Source organism: Miscanthus floridulus, chromosome 16 (genome assembly GCF_019320115.1).
Source record: "Miscanthus floridulus cultivar M001 chromosome 16, ASM1932011v1, whole genome shotgun sequence".
Lineage (NCBI taxonomy): Eukaryota > Viridiplantae > Streptophyta > Magnoliopsida > Poales > Poaceae > Miscanthus > Miscanthus floridulus.
In genome coordinates, this window is record NC_089595.1 from 59,341,058 (window position 1) to 59,357,073 (window position 16,016).

At 42.6% G+C, this 16,016-nt stretch overlaps 1 non-coding gene and 1 pseudogene across 1 annotated transcript; both read left to right on the forward strand.

Moving 5' to 3' along the window:
* The first annotated feature begins 1,895 nt into the window (after positions 1-1,895).
* On the forward strand, positions 1,896-4,624 carry LOC136514139 (transcription factor bHLH61-like; annotated as a pseudogene).
* A 10,135-nt stretch (positions 4,625-14,759) lies between these two features.
* LOC136514544 (small nucleolar RNA R71) lies at positions 14,760-14,866 on the forward strand. Its single transcript, XR_010773699.1, has one exon. It is a non-coding gene; the product is annotated as a small nucleolar RNA R71 (small nucleolar RNA).
* The last annotated feature ends 1,150 nt before the right edge of the window (positions 14,867-16,016 follow it).

Below are 16,016 nucleotides of genomic sequence, written 5' to 3' on the forward strand. Positions count from 1 at the left end.
AAGAAAAGGAACCTTTAGTCTCGGTTGGGGTTACCAACCGGGACTAAAGGGTGCAGCCAGGTTTGCTCGGCTGGAGGGCCTTTAGTCCCGGTTGGTAACAACCGGGACTAAAGGTCTCTCTTTAGTCCCAGCTCGATGATCCAGGACTGAAGGTTCCATCTTTAGTCCCGCGATCGTTGTCCCGGCGCGGTAACCGGGACTAAAGACCGTTACCGCCCAGGACAACAAGTCTATTCTGTAGCAGTGGAAGCCTGGCGTAGTGGGAGGTAGCGAGCCGGCCATATATACACACACGCACGTGAACAGGTCGGTACATATACACACAGCGCTCCCGGCCTGGCACGGCATGCATGCACGCGGCAGCTAGCTCGCCCGTGCAGCAGGTAGCTCACTCGCTCGCCACACGGGGCATGGCTTGGAGCGCCCGCATGCAGCTAGCCTACGTGACGGACACCCATTCGCCGGGCTGTGGTTTGCCCCAGAGAGCGAGGCCAGAGGCCAGAGGCCAGAGGCACGGGCGCTGCTGCTGGCCACTGGGCGCGAACCGCGCGTGATCGAGGCTAGCCGGCCGGCCGGCCGCCGGTTCGAGACACCGTGCGTGCATATGCGCGCGCGAGCGTATGCTCGCATGCAGATGCAGATGCGACCTGATGATGCAGCCACCTAGCAACACGGGAGGCTGGGCGTGGGCTGCTGCAAGGTGTGGCCGTGGCTGCCTGGCGGAGGGAAAGGCCGGCCAGGGCTGATCACGGGAGCCCTGTAGTATGTGAGCATGGGAGGGATGGCGCCAAAGCTGCGCGCTCACGAGGCGGCCACTCGCCTTGCCGTCTACCGCGAGCCTTATTCCCGGCGCGCGTACGCTTGTGAACCCTCGCTTGTATATATGTGCATGCTGATATATGCTCTCCCTCGTGTACGCATCCGGGCCATGCGTGCGTGGCTCTGTCCAGCTGGAAAACGTATATGGAGCGAGTCTTTTTGTTCCTGTTCGTCGCAGAGCTAGCAGACGTATGTACGTGATGCTGCAACCTTTGTTTTCTTCTTGTATTTCATTATGTATATATGATGAGATGGCATAATATATAGCTGATTGTAACACAATACCAAAATATAACCTCTTCCGGCGTTCCTCTATAAGCTAAAAATCATCTGAGGCAGGAGCTAGTCTGTGTGTTTACAAAGTTAGGGTTGCATAATCTTTTTTACGACGAAATGCACTCAGCCTTTTTTTATAATAAGAGTATATGTACTCAACCTTAAACTTCAGTTATTATAAAAAAACCTTAAACTTCATTTTATAATCGTCAGTAGAATTAGTAAATCTTGATGTGCCAATGGGAATGGTAATAATTAATCTTTCCTTTCATATAGAAAAGGCCGAAGAGATAATCTTTCTTAAAAAAAGGGAGATACAATCTTCATAGAGCTGGAAAGTTGGAGCTGCGCAGTGATCAATGCAGGTGATGTGGTGCCTCCCAACCCCTCTTGTCATATGCTTTGGTCATGGCATATACACTGATGCGCCAAGAATTGTCATATAGTAATGGGTAGAGAATGTAGGAGCCATTTGTTTAGGGGGAAACAATGAGGAGAGGAATTTGATGTTTTGTAACCACATCCTGATTCGGTCAGGGGTCATGTGATCAAAAAGTACATTCCTTTGTACTTTTCGTATGTGTGTGTGTGTGTCTTTGTGAACCCCATTTGGTTACGGAATACTGAGTGCCTTGCTCTCCCAGACTGAGAGTTGGCCTGATGTGGATGTGCATTGGCGACGCTTAACTTTCCTCGTCTAATCATGCTCTCATTTATTTTATTTCCTCGATATGTGCTTACGGCTCTCCTCCCAAAGGGGGGGGGGGGGGGGGGGGGGGGGTGGGTTCTTGTGCGGAGAAATGCCTATATATAGCTCTGCTCGGCTCGCCGTAGGAGACTCGTTCAACAGGGAGAAAGCAGAGAGAGGGCAACATCGATCAGAGATAGATAGAGAGGCCAACTGGAGAGGCAGAGGGTGATGGTTTCCAGGGAGCAGAAGCGAGGAGTTTTGCATGAGAAGCTGCAGATTCTCCGCAGCGTTACTCATTCTCATGCGGTAATTCTCATCTTCTTATCAGATCAGTTCTCTTTCATATGTTGTTCATTCTTCTTGATGATTACTCATCCATCGAGCTCTTATTATGTAAGTGAACATATATTCTCGTTTTTTTCTTCTGAAATAATACTCATCGTTCTCTAGCTATGTAAGTGAAAGAATCTCAAGCCAAATGCTATTACGGTTAACTATTTTTCTGTCAGTTGTTGTTTTCTTTCACAAATGAGGCAATGATCATTCACATCACTTCATCAATTAATTATTTTCAGTCATTCATTTCTTCCATATGTAGATTTAAGTCAACCGAAATGGTAACATCTTGGAGAATATCAACCATATATAGTAAACCACAGGTCCAAACATCCATTGTCTGAACCAATAAACAGCCCAAACAATTGATCTTCGAAGAGATATGTGAAAACAACAAAGTAGTTTGTACAGAGTTGCTAGTGATAACTTTTTACTATTTATTAACCATTCATCTTTCAGATCAGTTCAATACTGACCAAGAAACTGAAGTTAAAGAACACATGTGTCATGCAGGGGGATAAAATGTCAATAATAGCGGACGCATCGTCGTACATCAAAGATCTACAGCAGAAAATTGCAAAGCTAAACCAAGAGATTGCATCAGCACAACACGCCAGTGTTTGCCAACCATTGGTGAGTGTTGGAGTCCTGGACAAGGGTTTCCTCATCAATGTGTTCATGGACAAGAGCTGCCCACCAGGACTACTTGCTTCCATTCTTGAGGCATTTGACGAGATTGGACTCACAATGCTTGAGGCTAGGGCTACATGTGCTGGTTCATTTCGTCTAGAAGCTGTAGGAGAGGTGAGAACGAATAAATTACACCATAAGCAAATGCGTTGGTTCTTATTACTGTTCAAATCATTATTATAAAAACAATTTGTAGCAACACCTTTCTTTCTTTGTAGGGGCGGCTCTATATTGAGCCGCCCCTACAAATGGTTGAGAAATGAGCCGCCCTTACAAATGGATTTGTAGGGGCGGCTGGTGTTATCAGCCGCCCTTACAAATGGCCCGATTTATAGCGGCGGCTCTATATCCAGCCGCCCCTACAAATCGGATTTATAGGGACGGCTCAATATTGAAGTGCCCCTACAAATAGATGACAAGTATTAAAAATTAAGCACTAAAATTCAAATTTTGTAAACGACCTCGGATGGAGAAACCACCAAAATGAAAGTTGTAGATCTCGAAAAGTTATGAAACTTTGTAGTTGACAACTTTTTGATTTAAAATCATCTTGTCAAGGAAAACTATGTTTGAATTTCCAAAAATTTGAAAATTGAATTTTTTAAACGACCTCGGATGGACAAACAGTAAAAATGAAAGTTGTAGATCTTGAAAAGTTATGAAACTTTGTAGTTGACAACTTTTTGATTTGAAATCATCTTGTCAAGGAAAACTATGTTTGAATTTCTAAAAATTTGAAATTTGAATTTTTTAAACGACGTCGGATGGATAAACAGTAAAAATGAAAGTTGTAGATCTTGAAAAGTTATGAAACTTTGTAGTTGATATCTTTCTCATTTGAAATCATCTTGTCATGGAAAACTACGTTCGAATTTCTCAAATTTGAAATTCAAATTTTATAAGTGACCTCGGATAGAGAAACTACCAAAATGAAAGTTGTAGATCTCAAAAAGTTATAAAACTTTGTAGTTGACAACTTTTTCATTTGAATTAGTTTAGGGCCTCAAATAATCAATTTATGCTCAGTTTTATATAATATGTGGGGAACCAAAATAGAATATAGACACAAGTGATCGTGAGATGCAGTGGTAGAGGAGTTTACGCGTGAGTGAGAGGTTGCGGGTTCAAAATCCAGCCGACGCAAAGTGTGTAAAAATAGTGAAAAGATGATGCAACGATAGAGTGGGTTTGTGTCGCTGCCGGTGGGGACCTTCTTAGATTAAAAAAAATTGCTATTTTTTTGCCCATTTTTTCGTCATTTCTGGAAATTGATTTGTAGGAGCGGTTTAATATCCAGCCAACCATACAAATCGATTTGTAGGGACGACTCAACCGCCCTTACAAATTAATTTGTAGGGGCGATCTGGGAACCGCCTCTATAAATTAGCGATTTGTAGCCACCCTTTCGTAGGGGCGACTGGCAAAACCGCCCCTACAAAGGGTTACGAGCCACTCCTAAAAATCGTTTTTTACGTAGTGAATCCGATTTACATTTATTTATTATTGACATTCCAGGAAGAAGACGAGGGCCTAATTGACGCACATGCAGTGGAGCAAGCAGTAGTTCAAGCAATCAAGAATTGTCCTACAAACTAATCAACCTAGTCCAATTCGATCGAGTTGATGCTGATGGAGCACAAAATTTATGTCAAGACTCTAAGCTTTACATATGGATTCCCCTCGTACTTTTTGAAGAGAGCAAAGCATAATTTCTCTTCCTGCAAGAAGTCAGTCTTGCGTGTGTTATGCTATTCGTTAGGAACATCTGTGGTCATCTTTTGGCAATGCCTATATATCTTAATTCAGCTTTTATAAATCTAAATTTTACATTAAAAGCATTACTCTCATAGCATGACGGAGATGGCATAGCTAGCTCCCATCACCCTTCTTCTCAGCCCGGGTGTTCCATGCCCAAGCGTGTTGGTAAAAAGACGTATATACAGGTGGGTAGACTGGTAGCTTTTTTTTTAGATAATGGAAAATTTTGGCTTCAGTCCTCTTCAAAGAAAAGGCACAAGTCCATAGTTAAACAAATACATCCACTTTAAATGCTTCCAGCAATACTGTAAATTATTGTAAACAGAATACAAAAGACCATCCAATGGATGCGAAGAACTCCGTGGCGGCGTAGGATTCTAAGACTCGGCAGCTAGCATAGAAAACATTGTCGTTATCCAAACCAAGACACTTTAGTAGAGGCTAATCAGACAAATATATAATCCCATCCTATCTATTACGTCCAATCGCTCCAGCTGAGGATGTGCTCTAAATAAACAATGAAAAAAATTGAATCTCCAAGGCAATTACAGAATGACATGGTATATTATTACAGTTAGAACTCCATAGGCACATTGACATGGTACATAATTGAGAGAGCACCAAAGAAGATACAGAATATTTGTTTTACTAACTCCTCACTATATGTATGAAAAAATGCCATATACTTCTTCCGTCCTAAAATAAACACACATATCATTTTTCAAGGAGTCAAACTCTTATAAGTTTAACTAGCAATATAGAAAATCATACCAATATTTGTATCTTTAAATAAATCAATTATCAAAATATACTCCATGCACAATCTAATACTATTTATCATACATTGTAGACATTAATATATTTTTATATAAATTTGGTCAAATTTTAAAAAAATTAACTCATTTAGAAGCGAGATGTGCATTTATTTTATGACGGACGGGAGTGTATTGTATGGTTCACATTAATTAGTAGATAAAGTAGCTACAAGACATGGACGAGAGATGAGATTTTGAAGTAAGTTGTAAGTGGCCGCCTTATACACAAGAAGCTTAAACAAAGGACCAAAAATACTTTATAAGAAAGATAAATAGATTATATATATATATATATATATATATATATATATATATATCTTTATTATTATTATAACTAAAAAGCGGCGAATGTCCGAGTGTACCCCGGGGAGGACGAAAACCACGACTCCCCGTTCTCCCGACACTTCTTCCTTCCACCCTCTAAAAAGAATCGGCGCCGACAGGGGGGACCCACGTTCCCCCACCCGGTGTTATGCGGCGCCCCAATCCGAAATTTTCTTTCGTCCCACGCACTGCCCAAGCTCAGCCATCCCCGTGAACCTCTCCGTTGCTAGGGTTACGCCTCCCGTCCCACCCGGCGTCATCGTGCACTGGCCGGGTTGCGCCTCCCGTCCTCCGATACATCGCCCAGCGGATCCGGCTTCAGGTGAATCCGGCAAGGAAGCTCCATCCGTTCCCTAACCTGCTTGTAAGGCACCCACGGATGCCTCGGCAACACAAGATCGGCTGAGCCACCACCTGCCCTCCGCGCGCTCGTCACCTCCGCACTTCCACACGAACCCACCTCCAATGGAGCCCGATCTGAGCTGCCTCTCCTCTCCGCGATCCACCTTGAGCCCTTCCCTATCCCGTGGCCCCGTGGGCAACAGCAGGAAGAGATTGGCAGCTGTGGGGTGCTGCAGTGACTAGCAGTGAGGATGACAAGGGCCGCGGCGCCAGGAGAATCTACGGCCACGAGTTTCCGTAAATACTGTCCTTTGCTTCCAGTATGTTCCCTTTTCTAATACCAATTTTTTTATGTGCGTTATTGAGCAGATTTCAAACGAGAGAGATACCACATTGTTTCTGCAGGGATATGCAAGCAAGAGAATCAGTTTTAATTAGCGACCTCTCTCTGATGCTTGGTGATCCATTGCATGCAGTAAGCTAATATTTCACTTGTTTAGTTCTGAGATTCAAGTCTTACAAAAATGAACCCCCTATCACCGATTATGGTATTGACTCTGTCAAGCCCATCTATGCTATAAGAAGTCACTCGATTCAAGCCTATTACATGCTTAAGCAGCGGCCTGCTGTTCCTGCTCGATTCAGGCTACCATGACAGAGACAATGGGCATCCTTTTGTTATTTCTTAGCTAGGGAAATGATTCTGGATCTCCACTCATTCTTGATCTGTTTCGTTAGTAATTGATCAAGATCCCAATTCTTTTTTATCCGGATCCCCTCATTTATTGATATGTTTGATTTAGTTCGTGATTATTAAGTATAATTTGAGCATAAGTTCTTGTGTTCTATACATATGGATACTCAGTCACATGTAGAATTCTGGCAATGTGATTGTAGTGTTGGTTAGAAGTTATTTATTTTTCTTTTCAAATATATTGATATACATATATACCTGAACGTGATAAACAATGTATTGTTTTTTCAACTCATGGACGGGTTGAGAAACATCATATACTCCAAGGCATTTCGCTTTTGTTGTTCTTAAGTTGATGAAGTTTTAGTCCTACCTATAGTACCTGCATATTTCGCTTTTGTTTTTCTTAAGTTGATGGAGTTTTAGTCTTACCTATAGTACCTGCATATTGTTATAGTTGCTTCTTTGCACATTAGTTTTGAAAGTAAAGCCTGAACATATACACTGGATTTGGTCTTGCTGAATATGTGCACCAATGTCTGAAGATTTTTATACATATAGTTCTCTTGTCTGAAAGTTTTTGAACTATTCACTTTGGTTTCTCGTCTAATTCTATCTGTTTAGTAATGATGCTTTCTGATTGATTTTCCAAACTGTATAGCTAGCAGTGTAACATACTGATGCCCTCCGATGCAGATTGCATATGCAAAACTGCTTGTTCTCAACAATGTAATAAATAATGGCTTGGTTAACACTATTTATATGAACATAGTCTTGAGTAATTTTGGAGGAGTATTCAATACTATTCAATAAGTTAGCGCTGCCTTATTTTTTCAAAAGTATACTATGGATTCATAGTTATCTGAGTGTGGCTGCAATAGATTGGGAAACGTCAGATTCACGTTTTTGGTAACTAGCATAGCATTGGGTAATTTTGCAGGATTATTCAGTTTTAGTGTGCAAGGGACATATGAGTCAATAATTAGATTTGCCTCTTTTGCTTTCGAATTATCCATATGTTGTAGACTTCTTTGTGGGCCGGCAATATAGGCACCGGGCTAGGAGGGCCACGGCCAACAGCAGTGGCTGAGGCGCCGACTGGCTTTAGAAAGAGAATAAGGAGGGAGGATTTTTAGGATCTGATGGTTATTTGTTAGGAAGTGCACCTAGACTATAAAGGAAGCACTTAGGGAATGTAATTAGTTTTATCGAAGAAGATTAGAACCTCCCGAGCGGGTGGTGTTCCTCTTCGACGGTGGTTGCACGCGTTCTGTAGCACCGGCGATCTCCCCACCGCGCCATTGCCTCGCTATCCTCTTCGTTCCAATTCCCAGTCCCACCTGCTACTCCGATCTCCTCTATGATCTCCTAGATGCCCACGCCGTATCAATTTGGTATCGAAGACCACTTCTGGTGTATCGACCTCCATGTCCCACACCGTTCCCGATCCTGCGACCCTGGATGCCAAGTTCGACCGCATCTTGGGCCACCATGAACAATCGCCTCAACTCCCACGACACCCATCTCGCGCGCGTGGAAACGGGCAAGCCCGACACTGGCAAAGGCGCCGGTGGTGGTGATAACTAGGGTGACGACGACGACATCGTTGGTGGTGAGGACGATGTCGACGGGCGTGACTCCGAGCGCGACCGCACCTGGGCTGCATTCCACGATCGCGCAATTCGCGAGTGTGAGCGCTATGACCCCAGGCTCGACTCGCATGATCGGGAGTGTTACGACCGTCGTGATTGGGGGCGATAAGACCGCACTTCTATAGCCACGGCGCGCGTGACTATGACGACCGCGGCGGGCATGACTTCGACCGTGGCGGGCGTGACTTCGACCATGGGGTGGCTGTTCCTTCGATCACCGTAAACCACATTGACCTCCCAAGATTTCCTTCCTGAGCTTCGACGGGGAGTCCGACCTGTTGAAATGGCTCAACAAATGTGACAACTACTTCCGCGACCATCATGTTCCGGAGGATGAGAAGGTGTGGATGGCGTCGCTGCACCTTGACAGCATCGTTGCGGAGTGGTATTATCAGATGGAACGCGACTTCGGCATGGTTCCGTGTGGCAGAACTGCCCAAATTATATGGCCCACATGTGCCTGTCATCATCTTTCAGACTTCTGCCTGCTGCGTATGGGAGCCAAACAACTCCGGTAGTTTGTCGGGTGTCCTCGAAAAACCCCAAATCATTCATGTTTAACTTTTCGAGCAAGATTCATTACAGGAAGCATCGTAGTATTACAACAGTTGTACAAATATACAAATATATTACATCGGAGTAAATAGCGGAAGTCTTACAAACCTTAAGTTTACAAACCATTTATTTAGTTATTACAAACCATAAGTTTTTGTTTTTAGACATGAAGGCAGTGGAGTAGCATCACGGGTACCACTTATATTACAACACACAAAAGAGGTTCACCCTGCCCAAGGGTGCACGACAACTGCTCTACTACTGAGACTCCTCTTCTAACACCGTCATACAACAAGGGCAAAAGCCTAGCTGCTGATGAGGCTCACCTGCAACAAGATTTTAACAAACACTGAGTACAAAGGTTCTTAACAAGACTTAACCGACGAAAAGGAAAGACTCTAATGACCTACAGGCTTACGAGGAATCAAGGTGAGTATGGAGCAAGAATCAAGATTAACTTTTGCAGAAAAACTTACCATTAACTGATCCTTGCTTTCAATGTTTTAGCTCAAGTTAAAACATTATAAGTATCTGGTTTGCACCTAATCTAAATCATTCACTTCTTTAACCATCTCATCTCATGATCACAAGTGCCATTGTTTCATTACTTGACTACAATGTATGGTCAGAGGGTCAAGTCTTCTTCCTCCGAGAAGCAACGGCTGATTCGAATAGATTTGGCACAGCTGGGGTTTCCTTACCATACGACATATGCAGATCCCAGACCTACATATATCTACCTTCACTTGATCCTCCAAAATATGAACTGGTCTGCGCTACCCGAGAGCATAGTACTCCAGCCTCCGTGCGCCACTCCTGGTGGATTCATAGGATGTGTACACGCTACTCTCATTATCTGCTATGCCCAGTGCGCAGTTGTCTTTTCACATAATGGAATAGCCAAGGTATTAGGCTACCATAGTATGTGGCTAGTACTATAAATTCTCAACCACACACAAGCCTACAATGAATGGTCCTTAATTGACATAGACAGAACAAGCACTGACCAGGCAACCCTGTTGGCTTAACAACCAGAGACATAACTCATGTCCTGTCCGATCTCTGGTTAAGCATATTCATCTTTTAAACTCTCAGGGCATTACCTGAGTATGAAATCATAGTGAATGATGAACTCACCATTCGACTCTTATCAGCTAAGCATGGCTAAGCAAATTAAGCTAGTACTACTAAAAGGTAACAAGGTATGGTATTAGAATATCAAGGCAAGCATGCAGTAGTTGGTTTTCAACCAAAACCTATTTTACTTAATGCAGCAAACATAAGACTTAGGTGAATAAAATTTCTAAAAACACAAGGAAATGGTTATATGCTCTGGGGCTCGCCTGTGGTGTTGGGGTTGTCAGATTCCTCAGATGTTCCACAGATATCAAACCCAACTTCCTCTGAGTGAAAACCCGCCTCAGGAACTTGCTCAACTAATGGGTCACCACTCTCGTTCACTATACGTAATTAAAGATGCATGCTTTAGGATGATGAAATGTTAAGCATGGATTAAGTTGACTAAACAAAACTAATTAACTTGAGTACAACTTTCCTTCATGGTTTAGTTAGGTTAATTACTCATAAAGCAACATTATTATTTATTATTATGCAAGTCAATTATGTGCACAATGATCATGTAATGAAGTTGCCAAGGAACAACAGGGGATTAGTGTTTCAAGGTCCACAATCAAACCCAAAATCACATCAAAGGACCATTTATTAATTAAAAGATGTAATTTTGAACCTAGCAAAAGTACTGATTTTGACAAACTCATATTTTTCCATGATTAAACATAACACAACAAAGCCACTTCTAATTATTTAGTTATGAATTAAACAAGATTAAACTCATTTTATTATTTTTTGAAAAATGAAAAAGGTCGAAACCCTTTTCTTACCTGCCTCCCTCTTACCCTGTCTAACTGACAGGCGGGTCCCTGGGTCAGCGCACTAGTGCGTCCGCGTTGACCATGGCGCACTCGCCATTGACCGGTGGGTGCTTGCCGATGGTGAACTCTCCGGTGACAAGACCTACCATGGCGGACTCCCCTCACTCTCGCGCATCTCCTAGTGGTGATGGTTGAACGGATGGAGCACTGCAGTGACCATGACGGCGACTCCAGCGGTACTGGTGGTGCTCCGACGAGGCAGCAACGGCCGACGGTAATGTCTCTGGCAATGATAGCTACCCCTACGCGCTCCTCTCAACCTCACGAACTTGCTAGCAGTGACAGTTGATAGGTTAGGGCACGACAGCAAACCCACCGATGGCAATGGTGGCACGGTAGAACTTCGACACAGTGGACCAGCCCAACGGCGAGATCACCGGCACCAGGACGGGTACTAACACACTTGCCTTGCTCCTGTGAACACGCCCAAGGAGTTCAATGGACACACGGGGGTTAGTAGTGCACACTACCACAACCGCGGTGGCTACGCAGAGCAGAGCACGCCGGCGCAGCAGCGCTCTGGCCACTAGGGCGTGGTAGAGATTAAACGGGCAGCGGGGTTAGCTTTAAGGGCTCACCGTGACTTTGGAATGGCCGCTGGTTGAGACAAGGACAAGGTGAATCTATGTCACCGGCGGCAGGGTCGATGGTGGCGGCGTGAACTCATGGACACGGTGGTGTTCCGGTGCGTCTGGATTCCTGCTGTGAAAACTGTCAAGATGATGAGCAACAGGGCGACAAGGATAAGCTAAAACATGAAATGGACAAGAAAGGGATGCACCACTGTTGACATTTCTTAGCATCACTTTTTACTAAGTTGTCATCCCTAGCATGATGCCAGGAATGCATGGTTGGTAATTATTAATGACACTTGTAAACTTAGAGAAAATTATATATGTTAAAGTAAAGTATCCGCAAGCGCACAGATAATATACCATTGTAGCATTTCACCTGGGAGTATACTGAGTATCGTTATTTATATTTTATTCATAGGAAGAAGCTATGGGATTATTGGCATAGAGATATTGACAAATATGTATACTTATGATAAAACCACTCTCATGCTATGGCAGGGGTAAGTCAAATGATAAATAAATGATAAGTGTGAAGCATTGATAATAATTCCAGGTATAGAAATAGACTCATAAAATGTAGTATGGCTAGGCAGGAGATTTGGTAAGAGCAAAAGATTCCTAAGTCATTCCTTATTTACTAAGTCTTTTGTACACCTAAGTATATACACTCTCATCTATAGCATAATTAACTCTGGATCTATACATAAGGAACATTACTAAGGAAGATCAAGAACAGAGCTTATCTCCCTTCGCAACCGTGTTCTACTAGCTCTACAAACGGGGAGTAGACTACAAAGGACTCAACAGGAGTGTCACATCCACGATCTACCACATGACCTAGAGTGTAGAATGCATCTGTAGGTAAACAATATCTAAGCACCATGCTTACATAATGTCAACCACTTAACCCATGCGTGTCTTGGGCTAAGCGCTTTGCGAACATATGCATAAACTCATCATCAATCACAGCTATATCAAGTATATAACTAGAGCAAACTTGGAACATAATAAATAGCAACATAATATTGAAGTAGCACAAAGTCAGAAATAAAGAGATAAAATGGCTATACCAGTCTCCAGACGGTAGATCTGGAATCCTAAACAATAGCCCACACTCTACTTGAACCATGCTAGTTAGCCTATACTAGAACTTTGAAGAATTGGAGCTCTATTCTCTTCTCTCTTGAAATCCTAATTTCTGGTCTAATCTTGACTTATGGCAGCGTGCTCTAGAGGGGGGGGGGGGCAGGGGCTGGTTATATAGGTCAGAGCATCAATCCCGAGCCCTTGGATCAAACCGACTTGAGTAAACGACATAGATGCAATCTAGGAGGTGGTGGAGAACCGACGTAGCAATGGGGGCTAACATGTGGGCCCTGGGGGGCCGGGCAGCCTACAGGTGGGGCAGCCACTCGGGCTCCGCCTCGGCGTGGAGTCCTCTCGAGTATTTTGGAACCTGTTGGTGTTTCTTCGCTGCGGATAAGTGCAATTAATTTCCACTTGTAGGTCCACCTTGACGGTTTTCTGAATAAACCCTGCAAAAAATATAGATTTACCAAAACTCATGGAATTTGTTAGTTTAAACCTCTAGAGTTTTGTTGGTGATCATATTTATGCCCTTATACATGTTTTATTGACGGTTTATAGTGGTTATTAACTACCATCACCAAGCTCCCCCAAGCTTAACCTTTGCTAGACCCTTAGCAAAACTAAACTCATTAAATGGATTAGGAGTTGCATAAATGTTTTCACTCCTCAAAAGTACACATGGGTTCAAACAAGAATTCTTCTCCGGATTGAAATTCACTAATCTGACTTTCAAACTTACCCATATTACCTTTAACCATGGGGCTTTTGTGATGAGGACATCACTTCTTCAGAGGTATCCGCTGATCCTCCAACCGTCATGCAAGGTCCAATGACCCGGGCTCGAAAACGACAACTCAATTTAGAGGTGAGCTCGCTCTTAAGCGATACTTTTTATACTTTTGAGAATAGACTACTACCTAATGATGTTATCTTGCTTAGGAACATTGGAGAGGGTCATGAAGGACTTAGAGGAAGTGGTGGAGGTGATGATGACCAGCAAGGACGTCCAACACAAGCCGGAGGCCCAGTCCAACAAGAATTCGAGTCTGCCTCGGCCTCCAGGACCAGTCTGCCTTAAACTGGTCACCCAGGACGCATCCGGACTCTATTTTCGATGATCCACATATGGATGGAAAGCTAATTTGATAAGGAAGCCAATCTAAGTGGTTTCACGTCAAAACCTCTTCGGAATCAACGGGAATCGTCAAAACAAGTCTGTATAACATCTAGTAGAGGAATATTGATATATAACTTTTGAATTACCTCTACAAACTTACGAAACTGCTCATCTATTTTGGTTTTTTGATTTCTACGTGGAAACGGTAGGAACATAGTATGATGAAAATCTTGTTGTAATTCTTGCTCTTGTGGCTCAACTTCTTCAACTTCATCGTTTCTCTTCTTCTCTTCTTGCATTACCACTTGTGTCTTACCTGTCCTTGTCGGATACGGTGCATCACGAGTAGACTTGCCACCTCTTGTGGTTATAGCGTTGACCTTTTCAAGGTTAGTAGCAAAAGGCAGAGTAGCGGCCAACTGGGCTAATTGAGATTCTATCTTTTTATTATGGCTAAGTTGGTCGTTTATGGCAGATGAAAACTATCCATTTTAGTATTTATGTTTTATAGGACCTTATCATTAAAAGCAAGCTTTTTAGAAATATTCTCATTAATCCTAGCTTGTTCTAAGATTAAGTCTCTTAAGGATGGTTCCTTGGGATTAAAAGAATTATAATTGTTACTTGGGTACTTACCTTGGTAAGTTGACCGTTGTTGTTGATTCCATCCTTCTCTCTGTTGTTGTGGACCTAAATTGTTGCTAATGATGTTTACATCCTCTTAATATTTAGGGAATCCAACCCCCAAATATTCTCCACATATGTTTTGAGCATTGAAAGCATCTTGAATGGGTTGACGATCTCTCTTGTAATTGGCTCGCTGTTCGAGCCAATTCAATAGTACGTCCATCTTGGTTGACAATGCACACACCTCTTCTAGTACTTCTTCACTCTTATTGCATGATTGGATGTTGCATGATGACCAGCCTTGATTAGAGGCTATCTTCTCCATAAGAGTTTCAGCTTTTCCAAGGGTGAGTGACATAAATGATCCTCCAGTAGTGGCATCAAGTTGTTCATGAGCTTTCTGGGTTCATCCATGTTAGAAACTTTGCATGAGTAACCAATCTTCCATTCCATAGTGAGGACAATCTGAAATATATTCTTAGAAACGTTCCTATGCTTCTGGAATGGTCTCTCCCTTCTGCTATTGAAAGTTGAAAATCTTTCCTCTTAAGGCATTGTTCTTGCCTACTGGGAAGAACTTTTCTAGGAAGGCCTTTGAACACTTTGCCCATGTATTGATGTTGTGTTTGTTGGTGTAGAACCATTGCTTCACCTTTCCCACTAGTGTGAATGGAAACAAGTGAAGTAATATGATGTCTTGAGCAACGTTCTTGATGATGACTGTGCTACTATTCTCCTAGAAAATTCTAAAGATGGGCACTAGCATCTTCATGTGCTTTTCCACTGAATGTGGTAGCTTGCACCATGTTGATGAGGCTTGGCTTGAGCTCGAAACTCAAGGTTGTTGGTTCTGAGTTTTGGTCCAGTGCGAATGTTCTTGGTGCTCAGGGCAGAGAACTCACACAGAGTTTTGTCAGCCATAGCTCAGAAACTGGTGTTGAGCTTCTCTTTTTGATTTGGTTGATTTTGATTTGAAGTTGTTGTTGAATCACAACCAATTCTGTAATACCCTGTATAAGATATGAACAACAACACACAAGAGTAAGCCTGCTAAAGCAGAGTTGTTATGATTTTATCAATAAGTATTTATTTGATCAATTCTCTATAGCCATGTGCCCCTCCCCAAAAATGCTTATTGACATTTCTTAGCATCACTCCTTACTAAGTTGTCATCCCTAGCATGATGCCAGAAATGCGTGGTTGGTAATTATTAATGACACTTGTAAACTCAGAGAAAATTATATATGTTAAAGTAAAGTATCCATAAGTGCACAGATAATATACCATTGTAGCATTTCACTCGGGAGTATACCGAGTGTCGTTATTTATATTTTATCCACAGGGAGGAGCTATGGGATTGTTGGCATAGAGATATTGACAAATATGTATACTTATGATAAAATCACTCTCATGCTATGGCAAGGGTAAGTCAAATAATAAATAAATGATATGTGTGAAGCATTGATAATAATTCCAGAAATAGAAATAGATACTCATAAAATGTAGTATGGCTGGACTGGAGATTCGGTAAGAGCAAAAGATTTCTAAGTCCGTTCGTTATTTACTAAGTCTTTTATACTCCCAAGTACATACACTCTTATCTATAGCATAATTAACTATGGATCTATGCATAAGGAACATTACTAAGGAAGATCAAGAACAGAGCTTGTCTCCCTTCACAACCATGTTCTACTTGCTCTATAA